This window comes from Anastrepha ludens, chromosome 2 (genome assembly GCF_028408465.1).
Source record: "Anastrepha ludens isolate Willacy chromosome 2, idAnaLude1.1, whole genome shotgun sequence".
Taxonomy (NCBI): domain Eukaryota; kingdom Metazoa; phylum Arthropoda; class Insecta; order Diptera; family Tephritidae; genus Anastrepha; species Anastrepha ludens.
Window position 1 is genome coordinate 162,304,055 of NC_071498.1, and position 23,339 is coordinate 162,327,393.

General features: G+C 34.5%; 1 long non-coding RNA gene across 1 annotated transcript in view; it reads right to left on the reverse strand.

Annotated features, from left to right (window-relative positions):
- Positions 1 to 3,022: 3,022 nt before the first annotated feature.
- The window catches only part of LOC128855718 (uncharacterized), an 86,831-nt gene continuing 66,514 nt past the window's right edge, over positions 3,023 to 23,339 (reverse strand). The window contains exon 3 of the long non-coding RNA XR_008453758.1: positions 3,023 to 3,342. This is a non-coding gene — a long non-coding RNA (uncharacterized LOC128855718). The remainder of the gene's footprint in view (positions 3,343 to 23,339) is intronic.

A 23,339-nucleotide genomic window follows, 5' to 3' on the forward strand; every position in this document is an offset into this window, starting at 1 on the left:
AAGTTACAATAATTTGAGCGACTACATCTCTACTGAATTGCTTCAATACAGCGAACTCTTGCACAGTTGATGGTCGAGAGACGTCGTTTTTTGATGTGGTTAAAGGACTTTTTGCAAATGGCTGCCAAATGCGTTAGCTTTAGTGTCAAAATGAGGCGACATCGACTGGCCCCCAGATCACCTAACTTAACACCCCGGACTTCTTTTTGTGGGGTTATTTTAAAAGTAAAGTTTACGACAACAAACCGCGGACTATTGACCAGCTTAAGGCAAACATTCGTGCCAAAATCGACGCTATTAAACCTGAAATGCTTAACAAAGTGATGACAAACGCAGTAAAAAGATCGCAGTTTGTGATTGCTAATAAAGGAGGCCACTTGATTGATACTGAATTAAAAAAATAGTTTTAATAAATTGTAAATAACCAAACCAAACAAAAATACCTCACTTATACAAATCAGTTGTTCAAAGTTGTTCAATGTTTTCATATTGACATAAAAGATGGCGCTCCACGTATTTTTTTTTTCAATTCGTTTTTCTTAAGAAAACTTGTAGCCCACAAACCAGAAGACATGCAAAAATCAATCTGCGTATGGAGCAAAAACAAGATCAAAATTTAATTGTGAAATTTTTTCTATGCATAATAAGGAAGGAAAAATTAGATTTTTAAACGAAAAGTTCTAAGCTTCCATTGGAGATAATAAGAAAATTTAAAAATATCTAGAAATTCTAACTTTTTTAACTAAAAACCAGTGTTTTTTTTTTTTTTGTTTTTATAAGAAAGTATTGAAAACAATATTTTTTTCTCATAAAGAGAGAATTTTTGATTCAAAACACAAAAGCACAAACAATAATTTGTACAAAAAACTCTAAATCTTTAGCCACTATATATCGGCAATCCCTCAATATTTCCAATCTCCTATTGCACAATTTATGGCACTGTGCAATGGCCACCGCAGGCGAATGGTTTGGTAGGTGATGACAATTTAGAAGTGAAGAAGAAGAAAACCATTCATTTTTGTCAGAAAGAAAAAAAAATTGCAATAGCTGTGGGCCTAGGCAAATAATAGTACACCTCCAAGTGTTTTACTGTCAAGAAAAGGCTCCTCATAAAAACTCATCTGCCAATTGGAGGCGCCATAAAACTGTGGGTGGCGTCTGCATTTGTGGAAAAACATTAGCACTCAAGAAAACCAAAAACTTAAAAAATGGGTGTAAGCGCCAATTATATGTGTGTATGTTAAAGAGTATATTGCGCCAAATGAAATTTTAGAAATGGCTGACCCAGCGCTGTACAACTTGAAATTTTTTCCACAACTATTTCTTCTCAATAATTTTTTTTTTTTATTTTATACGTTCCTATTCGAGATAAGAACCAAGTCCAAACATACATAAATACAATAATATCTATTATAAATTCACAAAATTTCATAAAAGTTGGGGCGATTTAGTTTTTAGGCGGGCCCATTTAACGTATTTTACATCGTATGGAGGAAGGTATAAAAACTCCTTTTTTCAGAATGATTTCTCACAAATCTTATACTTGTAATAGGACTATGAATAAGTTCGTGCGGTTTTACAACAGATGGCGTAACTTGATTATTATTCCATCGATCCACATTTCCAAACATTCATTGGAGAGCTACTGTCGTAAGGCACAAACGTCAGTATAAGTTTTTTATTTGAAGCGTAAACAACAATATTTTTACCACACTTGAAAATGTCGAATTTCGTGCCAAATAATGTGTTTTTGCGGGGAATTCTTCTTCATTATTTTAATATGAAGAAAAAAGCAGCCGAAAGTCATCGTATCTTGGTGGAAGTTTATGGTGAGCATGCTCTATCTGAGCGAACGTGCCAGAAGTGGTTTGCACGCTTTAAAAGTGGTGATTTTGGCTTGGAAGACGAAGAACGCGAGGGTGCGCCACCAAAGTTCATGGATACCGAATTGGAGGAATTGCTCGATCAAGATCCGGCTCAAACGCAAGAAGAGGTTGCAAAAACTTTGGGAGTTGATCAATCAACCATTTCCAAACGTTTAAAAGCCATGGGAATGATCCGAAAGGTAGGCCATTGGGTGCCGTATGAATTGAAGCCAAGAGACGTTGAACGCCGTTTTATGGCATGCGAACAACTGCTTCAACGGCACAAAAGAAAGGGTTTTTTGCATCGAATTGTGACTGGCGATGAAAAGTGGGTCCATTACGACAATCCAAAACGTCGGGCAACGTATGGATACCCTGGCCATGCTTCAACATCGACGTCGGCGCAGAATATTCATGGCCTGAAGGTTATGCTGTGTATCTGGTGGGACCAGCTGGGTGTTGTGTATTATGAGCTACTGAAACCGAATGAAACGATTACGGGGGATGTCTACCGACGACAATTGATGCGTTTGAGCCGAGCACTGCGAGAAAAACGGCCGCAATACGCCGATAGACACGACAAAGTTGTTTTGCAACATGACAATGCTCGGCCACATGTTGCACAAGTGGTCAAAACATACTTAGAAACGCTCAAATGGGATGTCCTACCCCACCCGCCGTATAGTCCAGACCTTGCGCCATCCGATTACTATCTCTTCCGATCGATGCAACATGGCCTGGCTGACCAGCACTTCCGTAATTACGATGAAGTCAAAAAATGGATCGATTCGTGGATTGCGGCAAAACCGACCGAATTTTTCACAAAGGGAATCCGTGAATTGCCAGAAAGATGGGAAAAAGTAGTAGTAAGCGATGGACAATATTTTGAATATTAAATTTGTAATGTGTCATTATTGTTAATGATGAAATATTATTACTGCTTATATTTGGATTTCTTTTTCCTCGTTAAAATCATCTTTTCTGGCGAACTCAACAATACAAAAACTCATTTTCTCTGAATCTTTTCAAATCAAGGCGGCAGTATTTGCCACTTACGCTCGCATGTGTGTACGGTAAGCAGGTACATGTATGTCTGTATGTATGTAAATTTAGCTAAGCACGTTTGCTTTACATACATGTACATATGTACTTACGTGGTTAATTTCAATAGAAGTCGCTGTGTTGCGCGTAAATGAGTAATTTTGAAAAGTTCACAATCGACAGGCCACCGCCCGCAAAGAGTTCAACCCTACTTTACACTTTAAAAAGCATGTAGAAGGTATAACAACGTCTGTATATGTATACATATGTTTTCATGTAGAGTAACATATCTCTTAAGGGGAATGACTTGCTTCATCTTGTACAGCTTTTTCTATTCTGTGTTTTTTCCCCTTCCGTTTCTTAACTTAATTTTTTTTTCTGTAGATGTTTGCTTTTTTTACTTACCATTGAATCTATGCTCCATATGATCCAATATCTCCAAAACAGAAAGAAACAAGAACAACTTAATTAAAATAATCAATTTATTTTGGGGCACAAAGCGAAATGAGCGTAAAATCCTTGAAGCGAAACTATTACAGACAGAATTGTAACAGTTGCTTAATTAAATCGTACACCTCAAAACATCGCTTCCATACTCAATTTTAATTATAACAATGCGTAAATACTACAAAGGCAGCATGAAAAATAATTTTCATTTTGTTCTTTTTTTTCTATTTTCAATTTAATTATTTTTTTTAATTGCCTTAGATGAGATTCTTATTTCCCATACAGAAATGTATAACTGTTGTTAAAAAAATACCAAGATTTTATCAATAAAATGATAATTTTCACTTACTTATTGATATTTTTGCATTCCCTTATGCATCTTCTAGTCTATAAACCACTTTTCCGAGGTCAATTTTTAATTCAATTTCAACTCTTTCTCCCCTAAAAGCCGCAAAACGTCTTCCGGGAAATGATAACTTGAGTCTAGGAACACAGAAAAACCAATTCACATATTACCATGTCACGTGAATATGGAAAATGCAGAATAATACTGGCATTCTTTTTTGCCAAATAGTCTCGCATAAAATGTCAAGGTATGATTTGAGTGTGCGAATCAGAGCATTGTCGTGGTTAAGCTACGAATCGAGACAATTTGTTCCTCCCAAATTCGGGCTTCTCTCCCTCTCTGATACTTCAGGGAAGTGGGATAATTCTTTCTATTTGCTGTTTGATTTGGCGAAAGGGATACTAAGCTAACCCACTGCAACAACAAATCAAACAAAAACAAAAAAAAAACGTTCAGCAAAATTGGATTTTCGATCGACTTTATCTTTGTTTTCGGGTTGTAGCTCACTTCAATTATAAAAGATTTTCCAATAACAGGTGTTATTGGTGAATGGATTGCGCTATCGAGAGATGATTAACGATTTGGATGGTATTAACGGAATTGGATGGTATTGATCTGAACAACGTTTATTTTCAACAAGACGGCGCTACGTGCCATACAAGCAACAAAACCATTGATCTTTTATGGGAAAAGTTTCCGGACCGTGTTATCTCTCGAAGAGGTAATCACAATTGGCCACCGAGTCTTGTGATTTAGCACCTTGGGTATTTTATATTTTGGGCCACGTGAAAGAGAAGCGACCCAGGGTCGATTCGAGATCACAAAGATGGAATTCGGGAGGCTATCGAGGACATAGGGCAGCCACTTTGTTCATTTGTAGGCTCGAGTCCAGACGAATCTATTAAATGTGGTATCTGTGAATCAGCTGATATATTTTTGTTCTTTCGCCGTGCTCATGTCGCTGTCAGCCCAGAGTAAAACAAGGCGAATTCATTCTTTGTTTTCTACTTTGTCAACAATTTTCTTTGACAATCAAAAGTATAAAACATTGTTGTTGATCTAGTGCCACCATCTTTCATGAATGCGCCTTTGTTTGAGTATAACAAGAAATAAGCTGAAAAAATTGAAGAAACATTTGTTTTATAATTCTGAGACTCATTCAAAGTTCGAAAGATTGGTACGGAGACTTTTAGGCTCAAATACCTTCGGCTGTTTTAACATTTTCATGCCTTTTTGTTTTTTAATTTTGTAAGTACAAAATACACTTTTTATTATGCATTTTGGTTTTGATAAAATTTGGAATAAATGTAGTCATTTTGAGGTATACTCGAGGTTGAAAATTTTGGCATGAAGACTTTTAAACTCAAATATCTTTGGTTATTTAACCATTTTTATGAGTTCTTTTTTAATTTTTTAGAATAAAATATATTTTCTAAAACAAATCTTTCTGGAAAATTTTTGAGAGGAGCCTAATCATTTTGAGAATTGTTCTAGATTGAAAATTTTGGTACGAAGACTTTAAGACTCAAATATCTTCGACTGCTCTAACATTTTCATACGTTTTTTGTAATTTTGTTAAGACAAAATAAACTTTTGAAAACGCATTTCGTTTTTGAAAAAATTATTTATTCGAGGTTGACAATTTTGGCTCGGTGATTTTTAAACTCAAATATCTGCGGTTATTTTAACATTCTTATGAGTTCTTTTTTTAATTTTTTAGGATAAAATTTACTTTTTAAAACAAATTTTTGAAAGAAACCTAATAATTTTGGGAATTGTTCGAGGTTAACAATTTTGTTAAGGAGACTTTTAGACTCAAATACCTTCGGCTGTTCTAACATTTTTTTTTTAATTTGTTAGTGTCAAATAAACTTTCTAAAACGCATTTTGTTTTTGAAAAATTTTGAAAAAATTATAATAAAATTTTTGAGATTTATTTAAGGTTGAAAAATTTGGTTCGGAGATTCTTAAACTCAAATATCTGCGGTCATTTTAACATTTTTATGAGTTTATTTTTAATTTTTCAGCTATTTATGAGAACAATTAAACCAGTTCAGGGGAGTCTAACCAACTATGGATTAATGAGAAAATTGAATTTGTGTTTTTCACTTTAAAACAAAGTGTGGAATTTTTTCGATGTTTTTTTCCAATAAAATAAATTAAATTGAAATTAATAATTTAATAAAAAATATTGGGATTTTTTCCAAAAATTGAATTAAATTTTTTTTAAGTTATTTAAAAAGATTTAAAATTGTTTAAAAAAAAAACAATTTTTTAACAAAAAAATTTAAAACCAAAATGAAATTTTTTTCCAAAATTTTTCAACAAAAAAAAAAAGGACCAAAATCTAAATTTTTTCCAATTTTAATTAAAAATATAAAATTTTAAGACAAAATCTAAATTTTTTTCAATAAAAAAAATTTAACTGAAATTAGAATTCAAATTAATAATTTAATAAAAATGTTGGGATTTTTTCCAAAAATTAAATTAAATTGTTTTTTAAGTTATTTAAAAAGATTTTAATTTTTTTAGCAAAAAACAGTTTTTAACAAAAAAAAATTGTTTAACAAAAAGAAAATTTAAAACAAAAACTAAATTCTTTTTTAAAATTTTTTAACAAAAAACAGAAAAAATTTAAAACAAAAATTAAATTTTTTTCCGAATTTTTTTCTAATAAAAAAAATCAAATGAGCATTGAGCTTAATAATTTAATTAAAAATATGAAATTTTTTCCAAAAATTACAATATATAAATTTTTTTTTTAAGTTATTTAAAAAAAATTAAAATTTTTTCCCAAACACGAAAAAAAATGAGATTTATTTAATTTTAAAAATTTTGGTTTTTAAAGTGGAACCGATGTTGGTTCCTTTTAATGTTAGTTTACATATTTTTTTATTTGTTAAGAAAAACATACTTAAAAAAAACAATAACTGAAGAATTAGGTAGGTAGGCTTTGGCTGTCTATAAAAATGTTATGCTGCAGTATTCCCCTGAAATTGTTGAAAGCGAGTAAGCTTTGACCGCGCCCCTCACTTAAAAAATTCTAACCTACTCGATAATACTGGAAGATTTGATTCCTTACTTCCCTTGGGACAAAATTTATTTTTTTAATATTTTTTTAATTTTTTATAGAATACACTCAATATACTAATTGTTTTCAATCATACCCCATGTAGGGTAATCTGCTGCAAAAATAAAATAAATATAATGTATGAAATTCTTATGCGAAACCAGAAGCTAGTCAAGCCATTTTTTTAATTTTTCCAGTAAATTTTTTATAATTTTATGTCAACATCGTAGTTTACCTTAGTAACGAATTAAACTAAGAAATAAAGAGGAAAGTAACTCATCTGTGTTTTAAGGCTTGTAGATTTCTGTGCTTTTTCTAGTATTAGAATTTTGCGAAGAAGCGACAACCTGACCAGCTGCACTCAAATGCAATAGCACTCAGCGAAATGGTGCACTCGGCGCTTCTAGCGTATTATTCATCTAATGTTTTGGAATTTGAAATATTGTTTCTTTATTTTTTTTGTTGCGCATTTTCTCCATACAAAAACAGGCGCGTATTTCCTTAAAATTTCTAAAAAAAAATTTAAGATAAAAAAAAAAATTGATTTCTCAGTTTTATACGCCATTAAATTATACCGAAAACAGTGTAAATTTCAAATAGTTCCAAGACCTGGTTGATTTTTTATAATTCAATTCTCTGACGGTATTGCGTGTTTTCGCCATATCGCAAATTTAGGAAATTTTTTTCGTGGACCCTACTTATATAAAGCTTAGCAAATTTTTCGCCCCCTGACGTCACCCTTAACTTAACTGTTAACTTACCCTTAACTGTAAACTGATCTCAACTATTCACACCAGTATCAAAGCGCTTGCTGAGCCGAGTTGCCCGACTTTACGCCTCAAACGTACTTACATTTGGATCAGTTATTGACTAGTTATTTATGCATACCTTTCATATTTTACATCACAAATACTTTACACACTTCTCTTCACAATTCCATATGTCATCTAAGCAGCCACTCCCTTCGAATGCCATTACCACCGTTGCTCCACCTCTCTCCACCTTCTGCGCATGCGTTTTGTAATCCCCAGCCTTAACGCACTCACTACAACTTTAATCGCCTTAAATCCGCACAATTGCAATGTGGCGGCGTTGCACATTAATTTGCGCATGCGCAGCCACATGTAATACGCTTGATTAAATGCGTGCCACATGATGTATGTGGCATGGCAATGCCATGCTGCTCAACTGTCTCTGCTGTCTGTTGTTTGCTGTCAGCTTAGTTCACAATCAATTTAAATGCAATGCGTTTGACATTGCAAGCGCACCAATGACAACAGCAACAACAACAACTGCGAATGGGGCATACAACAATACGTGAATGCATTGTGCGCTGCTAATGCAACAATTATTTGACTTGTTGCGCTTTTGCAAGTAAATTGCACTAAAACTAAATATGCACACACATACACACACACACAGAGACGCGAAAATGCGCACTTACCAGGCAGTTCATTATTTTTGTCTACATTCTTTTGTTTTCTGTTTATTTTTGCAAGTTTTTCGTTCTTTATTGTTTTGTTGGATTGTGCGTATGCATGGCCGATGATTTGATGCACAACATCAACAAAGTCAATGCAATTATCGCGACAACAAAGCAACATGCAACATAGTGGCTAATAGCTTGTATGTACGCATGTGTGTGTGGCAAATGTGCGTGCAACTAGCGACTAGCAACTTTGACATTGTTGCTCGACTTGGCCGCTCGGTCTGTGACTCCAGCTGTGACACAATATGGATGCCACATGCAGCCAGACAGCCCATAGTCGTAGCCACACATTCATACACACATAGATATGAATTTATATTGCGTTTAATCAGTTAAATTTTTTGATCGTAACAAATTCATTCAGCCGCACTCTGACGTTAATCAACTACGCCAGTTTTAATTTTAAGTTGCTTACATTTGCTTCGGATAACTAACACATACACAAATACTTATATATGAGTATGCAAAAATGGTCATGTAGAATTGTTATATTTATACAATATTTTACATATTTTTTGCTTTTCATTTCGTTGCTTATTTATAGACCCAATGCTAATTAATAACATAATTTCAGTTCCGGGATAACTTAACTCTTAAAAAATTATACCAATATTTTTTTAGAATCGCTCTTGCCATACAATAAATAATAAATACATATATGGCTTTTAAATATACAATCAAATGTGCCCAATATGTTGAACTAATAAACAGTCACAAGAATAGATTTATAATGGGTGGCGACTTTAATGCCAAACATGCACACTGGGGATTACGACTTACAACGACCCAAAGAAAGAACTGTACGACGCACTGAAAAAGACAGGCTGGATTTCTATATCGACGTGCAGCCAACCGTACTGACCAACAGATCTACAGAAAACAACGGACTCAATTGATTTGTCCATCGCTAAAAAAGTATCTACCGCTTCTGTGAGCGCTGAGAATAGCTTCGGCGTGTCTAGGTGACCACTTGTCGGTAATTAATACAAAGCATCAGCTCTTGGATTGACAAATAACATCCAACGCGCAGCTGGATACAGTACGTCTATCAAAAATAATACCGTCTCAGTATACTAAAGAAATAGAGGAAATAAATAGTATTGGGGAAACGGGAAATGTGACGAAGATGGCATCAAACACGATCACCTCTTGACAAAACCCTTTTAAAAGAACTTAACGACGAATGATATGGATCACGACGGCGATCGTAGTGCTATTAATAAAATCCGTTCAGTAACACAAAACGAAATAATAGAAGAAATTACAAAACTGAAGATAAAAAAATCGCCAGGCTATGACCTTATTACTGCTGAAATAGTGAAGCAGCTCCCGAACAAAATAATATGCCGCATTGACGAATATCAACAACACCACATTTCAGCTGAAATATTCTTCATTATATTGAAAAACAGCGAGAGGCATTATGTTTAATAAGCCAGGCAAAGCAGCTCACGACATAACATCATACAGACCTATCTCACTTCTTCCAATACTATCGAAACCATTCGACTATTGATCAAGCGCACAGTTATGGGACTGTTCCAGTCAAACCAACATTCAAATTATACAAAAGGTTCAGATTAAAATTATTAAAAGTGCAGTCGGTGCTTCTTGGTTTATCTGTAGCTCTGATCTTGAGATCGACCTAAATATTGACCCGGTAGCAGACAAAATAAAAAAGGCAGCAAAAGCCAATGAAAGATTAAAAAACCATGTTAATATGGAGGCCTCTATTCTTGTTAATGCAAATAATTGGAGAAGAAGATTGAAACGCAAAAACCCCAAAGACTTAATGGACTAAACATAAGCACACCTTCAATGTTCTACAAGGCGAAGTCCAAAATAAATATGACTGGAATCGTAAAAATGTGTTTGATGGCGCCACTTGTTTAATGACTGACTTTCAGTGAAAACTTGGTTACATTCGGATCAGTGGAAGCGAAGTTGTTGCGTCTAAAGTGTCAGTATTTTTGTGTCATCGGTGCAAAAATGATTTCGAACAAAGAGTTAATATCAAACTTTTTTTTGAAATCGGTAGAACGCGTACCGAAACATTTGAATTGATGAAAAAAAAGTTTATGGCGATGATTGTCTATCTCGTGCCAGAATCCGTACGTGGTTTACACGCTTCAAAGATGGTTGTGAGGACATAAATGAGGACAATGAGCAAATCAGTAATCACTGAAAACTCCATCGAAATTGTTTGTAAATTTGTTTGTGTTTATTATTCGTATCATTTCTAGATCTATTGATTGTCCTTGCCTTTTAAATAAAATTCAATTTAATATGCCCAATATGAGGCTCCGACAGGACGAAACCTTTAAAATTGGCTTCTCGAGAACGAACTCCGACTCCTAGGGCATATGCAGATTTAAATATGTTTTTCAATTCTTCTGGTGCTGATTTTACATGGTCGTATGGCATCTTAGTCAATCCTCTTAAATCGTTCTTTTCTTAGTAACTGCTAAACTATTGTACATTAGCTTAATATAGTCTGTAAGAATGTATCCATTCAAAGACAATAAATAAATAATTAAAATAAAATAAATAAATAAAAAATAAATTTGCCAAAAATGAACCGAAACTATCGTTGAAATTCATGGAATCGGGTTGAATATCTCCAAACATCGATTTGTCGCATTTTAACTGATCATTTGAGCTTACGAAAGGTTTGTGCACGTTTCATTCCGAATACAGCTTAACTGAGGACCAAAAATTGCTTAGAATTTAACATTCGAAAGACCTCATTAAAGAGGCGGAAAAAGAGGAGAAATTAGTGTAACTGGTGTTGAAACGTGTTTTCGATATTTCGAAAGTATAGTATCTGAAGAATACACTGTGAAATTTTCATGCGGAAATTCGCAATATTATAGCTTCTACGGCCCATTGATTAGGTAGAGAGCAGTCCGCACGCTCCTATACCTCAAGCTTTAAACTCGTTTTTCTCGAAACTACTCATACAGAGTTTAATATTTTTTGATGCGGTTTTTTTTTAATATTCAAAAGTGTTTTCTCTATAGTCTGTCTGGATCGATATTTTTATTGAAAAAATTTTATAAACATATTTTTTTTTAAATGCCGTAAATTGCCAATTGCTTTGGGTCACGTGATTTTTTATATACTAATTTTTGAACAGAAAAATTCAAATAATCTTTTTTATAAAGTTCAAGTACCAATAAATAATGTACACAATTTTTTTATATTTATATTTATTCTTATCCCTTCGAAAACAGTTTTTCTTTTAGTGCATTTTTGGCGCTGCTGGACGTATGTATGTGACCTCTTAAATGATGAGACTTAGGAAAAACCCGAACAATACAGACCAATTAGTCTCAGCTCATTTTTCCTAAAAACAATGGAAAAGATAGTTGATCAGTATATTAGGGAAAACAATCTAGCTAACTTCCCACTGCATCGACTTCAATTTGCCTATCAACAGGGAAAATCCACTGAGACTGCAATACACAGCCTGGTAACAGTTATTGAAAAGGCTATTGAGTCCAAACAGATAGCTCTATGAGCATTTATTGACATATCAGGAGCTTTTGATAACACCTCCTATGAGGCAATCTATAATGCCCTATATCTAAAGGAGGTACCTGAACCCATCATTAGATGGATAATATTCGTGCTGAAATCTAGGACGATCAGCACCGAACTAGGAGGAACAATCAAATCTATTAAAGCCACAAGAGGTTGCCCTCAAGGTGGTGTACTCTCACCTCTTCTGTGGACTCTAGTCATAGATGAACTTCTCCACAAACTGAATAACCTAGGATTTCACACTCAGGGTTACGCTGATGACCTAGTAGTTTATGTATTAGGCTGGCATGGGGAAACCATTTCGGATCGCATGCAGCAAGCCCTTACAATAATAAACAAATGGTGCACGGAAAAAGGGCTCTCCAGCAACCCATCCAAAGCAACACTTGTACCGTTTACTAGGAGAAGGAACATAAATCTCAAATGTCCCACCCTTAATGGAACAACACTTCAACTCTCGACAGAAGCGAACTATCTTGGCGTCAGTCTTAACAAAACGCTTACGTGGAATTCCCATATTGAGAGAGTTACTTAAAAAGCCACAAGGGCATTCTTTGCCTGTACAAAGCTTTTTGGTAAGACATGGGGACTAAACCCTAGAATGACCTTCTGGACATTCACCACAGTTGTGAAACCCATAGTCACTTATGCATCCTTAGCATGGTGGCCCAAGGTCAAGTAAAGAAAGGCAGCAAACGAATTAAGCAAACTGCATCGCCTGATATGTGTTGGTATTACAGGGGCTATGAAAACATGTCCCACGGATGCATTGGGTGTGCTCCTGAACATACCACCGTTTCCAATTCTAATTGAAAGGGAAGCTCGCTCGAGTGCCTTAAGAATAAACGGTATATTTGAACTTAAAAGTGGGGATATGAAAGGACATTTAAAGATCTTGGAAGACTTCCTACATAGTCCCATTCTTCATAGGGATGATATACTATCACCCAAACCAATACTCTTCAGAAACTTCCAAGTTATAATCAATGAACGAACAGACTGGAGAACTAACTCTATCACTTTCAAACCTGGCTCCCAGCTATGGTTTACTGATGGGTCCAAATTGCAAAATGGTAGAACAGGGGCAGGAATCAATGGGCCCAAATTCAAAAAATCGATTCCGATGGGATCCTACCCAACAATATTCCAGGCAGAAATACATGCCATTGAAATATGTGTGAGAGAATGCCTTAGCAGGAAAATGAGAGGTACTCACATCTACATGCTTTCAGATAGCCAAGCGGCTCTAAAAGCCCTTCTATCAACAACTATCACCTCTAAATTGGTAAATGATTGCCTAAACCTTCTTAACACGTTAGGAAACCTCAACATAGTAACACTATGCTGGATTCCGGGACATGAAGGACATGAGGGAAATGAAATGGCTGATGACCTTGCAAAACAAGGAGCAAATATGCAACTTACTGGTCCTGAGCCTTTCTGTGGACTGACAAAAGGCCACATTAATGAATTCCTTAGGAAATGGGAGGAAAGAAAACTTGCCGCACACTGACTAAACTGTGCCGGTCAGCGTCAAGCCAAACTATTCCTAAGTCCCAACAAAGGAATATCTGACAAACTTCTCTCACTAAACAGAGTAGATCTGCGTCTTTTAACCGGATACTTTACAGGTCACTGCAGCCTGAGGTACCATCTAAATAATATTGGTCTATCCGAGACCAATGTCTGCCGCTTTTGCGAAATGGACATAGAAAGCTCAGAACATGTGCTTTGTGAATGTCCTGCGTTGGGCAGACAAAGACTTCACCACCTTGGTGGTATCGTAGTATCTCCATGCAATCTTTGGAACAACAAACCCAAAACTGTGCTAAAATTTTTAAAAAGCCTAAAACTCTAGGGTTACAAAATAAGCCTTTCACAATAGATCAGCTCTGGTCGCAGTGCGTAATGGCCTTCTAATAATAATAATAATAATAATAATATTGTAATAATGGTAATAATAATAAAATAGGAAACATTTAGTGAGAAATCGTAAACTCATAATTTCATCAAGTGGTCATTCGTAACAGTCAGCGTCAAGCTCAAACTTTATTAATGGTTTTTGTAAACTAAAAATAGAAACGAATTCGGCCTCTGCACTAACATTAAAACTAAAGTGAACGGATAGGCAAAAAAAGAAACTATTTGTTCACAATAATCTTTAAAATCGATTATCTCAAAAACGATTAGGTTTTGGACATTAATTCAAGTAACCAAATTGTTCAGAAATAAAAACGCCCTTAAGCGTGTAGGACGGCTCTCCCGGTAACCCTGCGATATCAAGGTGAAAAACTGTAAGCAATATTACCTCACCTTGTGAAAGGTATTGAAGATAATATTTGCTTATCAATGCGTCTACGTATCTGAATTGTGAAATTAGTAGAGCATCGCCAATGCAGTTAATCATTGAGCTAAGATTACTGATATCTACATACATGCAAGTATAAGCATTGGATTTACATATTTATTTCCATGTATCACCAGCAACTTCACGATAGCTACAATTGCAAGTAATTTAACTATTGACTGCTGATTTGAAGTTGCAAAGCGATGTACTGTAAAGTGTTAATACCGAAGAGAGAAAACTTGAGAGAGGGAGTTGTTGGGAGGACGCCATCGAAGCAGTTATGTGTCATTATAATAAGTGAGCAATTATCGGGATTATTCTGTCCATCAATTGATTTCTTGCTTACTCGACTGCCTGGCTGGTTGATTGCTGTATCGATCGGGCGTTTGGTTATTGCTTTGGTGATTACTAACTGGGGCTGAGTGAAGTGAGTGCAGTGAGTGGAGGTGTGGTTTGTCGGATTTATAATCGACTACTTACATCTCTATTTCAGCCATGACCAAAACATAATTAATGTAAAATGATACTTGTAAAGCAATCAATCGCTTCAATGGCAATCATGATAACTGCACAGAAGGAGCTATTACACCCCTTGTGCCATTTGCTGAGGAGTAACGAATCGTTAATGATGCCGGCGGTATGTGGCGTGTGTGGTTTTAGCCAGACGCATGCGCCACACACTTATGAAGGTGTCTACGTACATATGAAGGCAAATACCTAAATGTCTATAAATAATAAGTTCCTTGCATTGTTGTTGGCAATACATAAATTTACAAAATCAAATTGGCATTTCACCGCAACATTAACGCGAAGGTGATTTGCCAGATAGATGCGAGAAGATAACTAGCGATTTGCTGGAAGTGGCTATTTTTTACAACTGTTTTTGTTTGCAAGTAGATGTGGTATGCATGAGTAGTGGTGCAGTGAAGTAATCAATAAAAGAGATAAAAGTACAGGGTGGTAAAGGTAACACATTTTTTGTTTTTGAATCATGGATTGCTTAACGCTGCCATAGAAAATAGCATTTCTCCTTAGAAATGTTGGAGAGGAATGCAAACTTACTTAAGTCATGAAGAATCACTCGCATGCAGAGTAGCTACCTAATTTGTGAGAGGCTTCCGAGAATGTGTCGCTACAGCGATGATGGCCATCCAGAGGAGCAATTGATTTTATATCACTAGAATTATTTCTTTGAATGAAAATACAACCCCAACCCCTTCATAAAAAACTTAATTTAAAAACTCAATTTAAAATCGTAGGTCCCCTGCTAGCTGTTTCACCACGATAATGCATCAGCCCATTCACCCGGAGTTGTCACCGTCAAACTAATTCATACAGTATGAATTTGCTACCGCATCCCCGTATTTACCCGATCTGACTCAATACGACTTTTTCTGGTCCCTAACATGAAGAAATGGCTGGCGAGAAAAACAATTTGGTTCAAACGAGGAAGTCATCGCCGTGATAGATGCGTAATTTGGAGAGTGCGACAATCTTTATTTCTTGGAGAGGTTAAAAAAATGGCCAGAGTGTTGGAAAAAGTGTATCTTTCTAAAAGGGACTATGTTGAAAACAAAAAAACAATTTTTGAAAAAATGGTGTATTTCTTTCTAACACAGGTAGTTATTGAACCCCCTCGTATATATCATACTATGAATAAGGTTAATAGAATTTCAGAAATCTTCATAAGAATTTCAAAATTTCAATCAATTTAAAAAGAAAAATTTGTGTACACAGCATTAAGCTAGGTTAGGTTGAAGCGGTTTTTCTGTGGGACCCACTCAGGCTCATGACCCATTGCGATGCCGGGTATGGCAATACACTGTTCCAGAATCACTGCTTTCATCATTGCCATCAGTTCAGCCTGGAAGATTCTACAGTAGCCGGGAAGCTGGAAGCTGAAGGAGATCGCCAGATATTCGGAAGGTGTGAATACATGGATGGACTCGCCTTGTCTTACCACGTCACGTTCCCTATTTTCCCTCGTGGGTAGCAGGGTCGTGAAAGTTGTAATATCAAGTGTAGGCGGGAGTGCATAGTCCACTAGTCCGAGCAGCTCCGAAATGCCAGCCAGGATTATACCGTGACGGTAATCCTTGTTTGACCACTTGATTAAGGTGTTCAGCTTTAGTGTCACACTGGGCGTGAAATATCTTGCCGGCAGATCTACGGGAACGAAGTTTAGTGTGGCATATAATGCTTTCGATGGTCTGGTTGACTTTTTACCGGTAATAAGAATAGATGCGAGTATTTGAATCTTGACAATTCTATTGATGCACACACCCTTCTCAAGGCATTCCTACATATTACAATACCATAGTAGAGAATTGGCCAGTGTGGAGCCAATGTATTATTCTGGGTTCAAATCCCCATTTTTCTCCAGTGCGCTGGTTTAGCCCATTTACTAGAACAAAGTGCAAGTTTGAACTCGGTCGTTGATTTTTGACAATTTTTTTCCTTGACAATATTTTGTGTTTTCTCTACATACTTAAAAAAAAAAAAATCGTATGGAAAATGCGTATGTATGTATATGCCAGAAATACAGGAATAATTCCTAAACGGAAAGTTGATATTTGACACGCCATTGCTCATATTCAGCTGGGCAGTATGCCGCCAATGCAGTGGCACACCCTATATTTTAACCACTTTTTATGCACATATGTACATACATTCATACATATATACTTATACACATGCAAGATTAGTGGTGCAGTGAAGTAATCAACCGAATGAGGTAACCGCAAAGGCGGAGTAAAGCATAGAAAAACCGCATTAATTAAAGTGTATAGAAGTTACATAAAAACAAAAAAAGCTACAACTGATTTTCAAGTAATAAAAAAAACATGCATATGTGATTTTTCTTATAATAAAACGTAGGAAAAGAATAAAATGCAAGCAACATCAATATTGCTGGCTGGACAATCCTAGTCGGATCTTCGCCTGCTGTAGCCTGCATATGCCTCCAATTGTTTTGGTTTGATACCTGCCTCCTTTATGCTCAAAATCTCAAAAAAACCTGTGTCTTCATCTACACCGGCAATCCATCTGAGCGGCAGGCAGCTCCTTCTTCCATGGAAGTATAAGAATCTGACCTGCTCTATGGCTGTGAAACTTAACAAGCATCCGACTAAGTTATAAACAAAATTCAAACCTGCCTTAGCCAAATGCTCTCTATCTGTTGCCCCGAAAACTGGAACTCAAATGTGGATCTACTCAACTTAAATGTAACCAAAAGCCAATAAATATTGAGAAAGGGAAAGGAAATGTCGCTGGATAGGGCATATTTTGGGCAAACTAGAGCATGAAGTCAGCAGAACATTTTTTGGTACAGTATCTGCAACTCTTCGCCTATTCATTTTAAACTGTTGCTCCTTTTTAATTTCTTCTTTCGTTTTTAACAATTGCCTAATATTTTCCAATAAGTCGCAATTGTGAACAGTTTGGTGGGTTGTGATCCTTTTGAAAAATATTTGCCTAGTGGTTTTCATACCAGTTCTTTGCAAGACGGCTGTAATGACACAATGATAAATCGGGCCAGAATAGAGCTGATCTTTTCTGTTGTTCTATGAATGGCAACAAACGTTTTTTTAAATACTCCATCTTATAAATTTCTGGATTTGTTAAGTCCGTGGTAATGAACGTTTTGTTTTTCATACCACACTGAGGCAGCTGGCTTGCCAAACCAAATATTTTTTAGGGGACTTTCCCAACATTTTTAGCTTGAAGACAATTGGGACTCCTCATCTCATCCATTACAACACAACCATATTTATGGATGTCTTGAGTGTATAATTTTCACGCACGTGCTTTAAAACTCTTTTTTTTATCTATCATTTCGATTGGGTGCTACAATCTTTTTATAAGTTCACAAAAACCTTTACTCTTGTGCAGTTTTGGGACGTACCCTTTCGACATACTATGGACTTGTTTTGTAGCATCTCGAAAAGAGGGACAAGGTTTTCTCGAAATAGTGACACAACTTCCTTGGCTTTTGACTGCGACACAAATCCTTTCTTTCTTCCACTGTCAGGCCTTCGTTTCACCATCAAGGTTTTATTCATCTTTTTTAACACATAAGTTACCATACTTTTCGGACAATTTAAAATTAAAAAGCTGAGAATCGAAATCAATGGAAATCATTTGTTCTGGCACTATGCGCCCAGTGATTGGAGCGATATGAATTAATCAGCTTCAATATTAACAGCTTTGGCTGGCAATCTCAAGACGCTAAGATTTATATCAAAAGTAATATTTATGTAGCATGATTTTTTTTATTTCAGATGCCTGCAAATGATGTTAAAAATACTTATTAGGTTTTTAATATTTTCAATAGTTGATCCCGAAAATTCGGGAGATAGACCCCGAAGTGATCCCGATTTTCGAGACTATTGCGGGGTTAACACTTTGGAACATTAAGTAAAAATCCAAAATACCTAAAATTTTGAAATTTTTTTTTGAAGTTTTTCTCTATGTAGTTTTGTTGTTGTTTTATGTAGAAAAAATTGCACAAAAATTGCAATAAAAATATTTAGTCAATCGTTTTAAAATACTTTTTTTTATGATAAGTAAAAATTGAAAATACCTACAATACAATTTTTTAAACATTTTTAAAATTTTTGAATTGTTCTATTTATATAAAAAAATGATAAAAATAGAAAAAAATTGCAATACAAAAGTTGGATATTTCAATAATAAGATTTAGCCACTCGCTTTAAAATATTTTTTTTAGTAAGTAAAAATGCAAAATACCTAAAATATTGACAAATTATTTTTGCTTACAATGTCAAACTTTGCTCCATATAAAACTTTGTTTTATGTAGAAAAAAGTGCACACAAATTTAATAAAATGCAATAAAAATATTTTGCCTTTCAATAATCAAATTTAGTCAATCGTTTTAAAACACTTTTTTATTATAAGTAGAAATTGAAAATACCTACAATTTTTTAAATATTTTCACATAAAAATTTGTTTATGTAGAAAAAAATGCACAAAAATTAAAAAAAAAAGAAATTTAAAAAATAGAATTATTTGGCATTTCAGTAATCAAATTTAGTCACTATTTTTAAAATGCTTTTTTATAACAAGTAAAAATTGAAAATGTCTAAGACTTTCTAAAGATTTTTGATTTTTTTTTAATAGTTTTATATATAAAAAATGTATAAAAATATAAAAAAATTCCAATAAAAATTTTTGATATTTCCGTAATAAAATTTAGTCAATCGTTTTAAAATATTTTTTATAATAAGTGAAAATTCAAAATACCTAAAATGTTTAAAGCTTTATTTGCTTACAGTGCTGAATTTTTCCTTCATATAAAATATCGGTATAAATATAGAAAAAAATTCACAAAAATATTATATTAGAAAATTGCAATAAATGTTTTGTTTAGAATGGGTTTTTTATAAAATATATACATATGTGTCTATATGTAAAATATTTCTTTTATGAAATTTTTTTCTATAAAATATTAAAAAAAAAATTTTTTTTCTAAAATATTTTGTTTTTATAAAATCTATATTCTTATAAAATATACCTCTTTAAAAAAAAAAAATGTCTTTTTTAAATATTTTTGTTTTTATGTAATATAATTTTTTTACATATTTTTATAAAATAATATACATATATTTTTTTATAAAATATTTTGTTTTTATAAAGTCCACATTCTTATAAAATATATCTTTTTTATAAAAAATATGTAATTGTAAAATATTTTTGTTTTTATATAATACTCGTATAGATTTTTCATAAAATATTGTTTTTACATGTATTTATATAATAATATAATTTTTTAAATATAAAAAATTTGTATTAATAAATTTTTTTTATTTAATATATATTTTTATAAAATATGTTTGTTTTTATAAATTGGATTTTGTTTTAGTAAAGTAAATTTTTGTTTTTAAAGTAGAGTTTTTTATAAAATATTTTTTGGTTTGATAAAATATTTTTTTTATTAATATACAATAAATATATATTTTCATAAAATATTTATAAGGAATATTATTAAAATATGCAAAATAAATATTTTTTTATAAAATGAATATTTCCTGAAACCTTATGGAAACGCGCATCGTTATTATTTCTGAAAATTTCAAATTAGAAATTCCGAAATAATCACCGTTGCTAGTCCTGAAAAATGTCTAATGTAATTAAGTTGAGAATTTTCCAAGTTGCAGGTTTCAGACCACAATAATTTTTTCTATGTGCATTGCCAACATTAAATGATGTAAATTTCAGCAACTGCTACAATTTTGCACACTGCTGTATGTAACGCACACCCTTTTAATAAGTAAACATATGAACTATTCTACATATGTTTTTCATGTTCGCTTGCGCCTATTTGATTGATCTCAATATTCGCGCCACACTCAATCACAAAGTAATACTGGAGGAAAAGAGGAAAAGAGCCATGACTTAATTTCGTCAAGAAATCAATAAATTTAAGGAAAAAAAAGAAAAAAATAGAAACAGAAATCGAGCGACGCTTAAAAACCAGTCCGCATTATTTTTTGTGTTTTTGAATACTTTAAGCAGGAAAAAAACAACATAAAACACAAAGCCTAAAAAACGCAAGCAAAAAAGAATTCGTCATAATAATAATAAATCAATTTTCAAACCCACGCTTATATACAATTTATGCACAACAACAATAGCAACAATTGCTGTACATGCGCGCATATTACCTGCCGGCTTGCTTTAATAGTTTTGAGTTTTACTTTTCTGGTTTTGTTGTTGACCGCCAGCTCCCATTGACCAGCAAAACGTAGTGCTTAGATTTAAGAAGAAAAAAATCTGTTACCACGCAATTTATTTATTTGTGGATTTTTGCATATTTTGGACATTTAAAGCACACACACACACTTATGTATTTACACACACCCACACACATATTTACCTCTATGCGGACGCACTTAAACGAACGCGCACAATTCACTTGGCAAGCCACCTGGTCAGAAGAGCGTGGGCAAAAAATATTCCGCTATTGCTTAAGATGTTCTTAGCCGCTTACAAACAAATAATTGTGCCGGCCACTTGCTGTGGCAATCATGAAGTTATATGTACTTATGTATGTATATACGTATGTATGTATTGGTCGATAATTTCATGTATACCCGCAGAGAAATTCGAAGCTAGTGAAATAAGGCAGGTTTTAGCGAGGCATTTAGCTCAGAGTCTTTGAGTAGCAAGGCCGAAAATTTGCCCTGGAACCCGATCCACTATTAATTCGTACTGCTACGATTTTTTCTGATATACTAGGTTGCTTAATAAGTTTTGCGGTACGATAAGAGAGGGCGTCACTAGTAGCCTAAATGCTTACTTTTTTTCATTCTAATCTGTCAATTCGTTCTTCGTTTACAAACCATTTGGGATCGACACCTCACAGTTCTTCCGACAATGGAAAAAATCTAGTATCGTGCTCTGATTGAATTTTTATTTTTGCAAGGTTTTAAAAGCAAAGGAAATTGATGAACGAATGTTGAAAGTGTAGATGGACTCTTTGCCATCAATTAGTACAGCAGAAAGATGGGTTGCTGAATTTAAACTGGGTCGTACAAGCTTTGAAGACGGTCCACGTCTTAGACGTCCAAAAACAGCAACATCACCACAAATCGTAGAAAAAGTACAGGAATACAAAATATCGCATTGGAAAATCGTCGAGTTACTAAAATGGATTTAGTATAAGCCCTCGGCATCTTATTGCACAGTGTAAGCTATATTTTGATTGAAGTACGAGTATTGGTTTTGAGGAGTCCATCCGATGGCAAATCAAATGCAGAGAGTGGTGATGGATGGGTTACACACTCTGAAGACCACCAGATAGCATCCCGGAAATGTCACTGCATTGGAACCCGGAAGAGAGCAGAGGTCGCGGTCGGCTAAAGATCACTTGGCGAAGGTCGATGTTGTGCGAGCTAGCAGATGCCGACTTCACATGGGACTGTGGAAAAACATCAGCCCCGAACCGTGTACGATGAAAGTCTTTTCGAGGGCCTATGCTTCCGAGTGGAGTGAGCAAGGAAATTTAGAAAAAAATTGGGTTTCAGAAATCTGTGTACACAATGGGTGCCGCAATGGGTGCTCGCTAGCAATGGAACAAAAACACATTCGAATTCGACATTCTCAGCAACATTTAGATTGTTTTCGAAAAGATGAAGTGGAATTTGTGCGTCGATACATCACTATGGTTGAAATTTGGGTCTATCGTTGTGATCCTAAATTATAACAAAAGACTAAAGAGTGATGTGAAACTGGTACTTCAGCTTCGAAACGGGTTCGTGTTCCGAAGTCGGCCAATAAGGTGTTAGCATTAGTTTTTTGGGATGCGAAAGGAATTTTTTTTTGCGGATTAATTGAAAACTGGTAAAGAATAAATTTTGAATGTTATTGTAACCTTTCAGACCAGCTGAAGAAAAAAAATTGTGAAAAAAGATCCAGTTTGCAAACGAAAAAAATTAATTTCCACCAGGACAATGCACCGTCGAGCCCCAAGAGCATTTTGACAAGGGCTAAAATTCATATATTAAGATTCGAATTGTTGGAGCATCCACAGTTTTCAACAGATTTGGCCCCTAGCGACTTCCATCTGTTTCCAAACCTAACAGAAACATGCGTGGAAAGCGTTTTTCATCAAATGAAGAGCTCATAACAGCTGTGAAAGCGTACTTCTCAGGCCTTCCAGATTCTCACTTCAGGGATGGAATTCATGACTTGGTAACTTGTTGGAACAGGGGATGTATTGATGTTCCAGGATACTATATTGAGTTTATAACCACACAACTTGTGTTTTTTTTATGGAGCCGCAAAATCTATTGAACAAGCTAGTATATTCTTACTACAACAAAAACCATACAACGCAAAGTTTTACACTTTGAACAAAACATTTTTCAAAATTGCATCAAAACAACTTTTTGACGTAAATATTTAGAATTTTTCTGTAGTTTTTATGCTCTGGTCATACGCTAAAAAATAATAGGAAATTATCGCCCTCAATCAATACAAGTGGCCACAATCGCCGATTCAAGAAACAGTCTGCATTTAATTGGCATGCAAATGTAAATAAACTGCACTCCACACACTTCCGTTCACCTACCTGCCCGCCTGCCTGCCTACCTACCCAGCCGCGTATATGCCGCCAGTAAGGGCACATCGCCGTATCACACGAAAACCAATAATAGCCGCCAATCATATG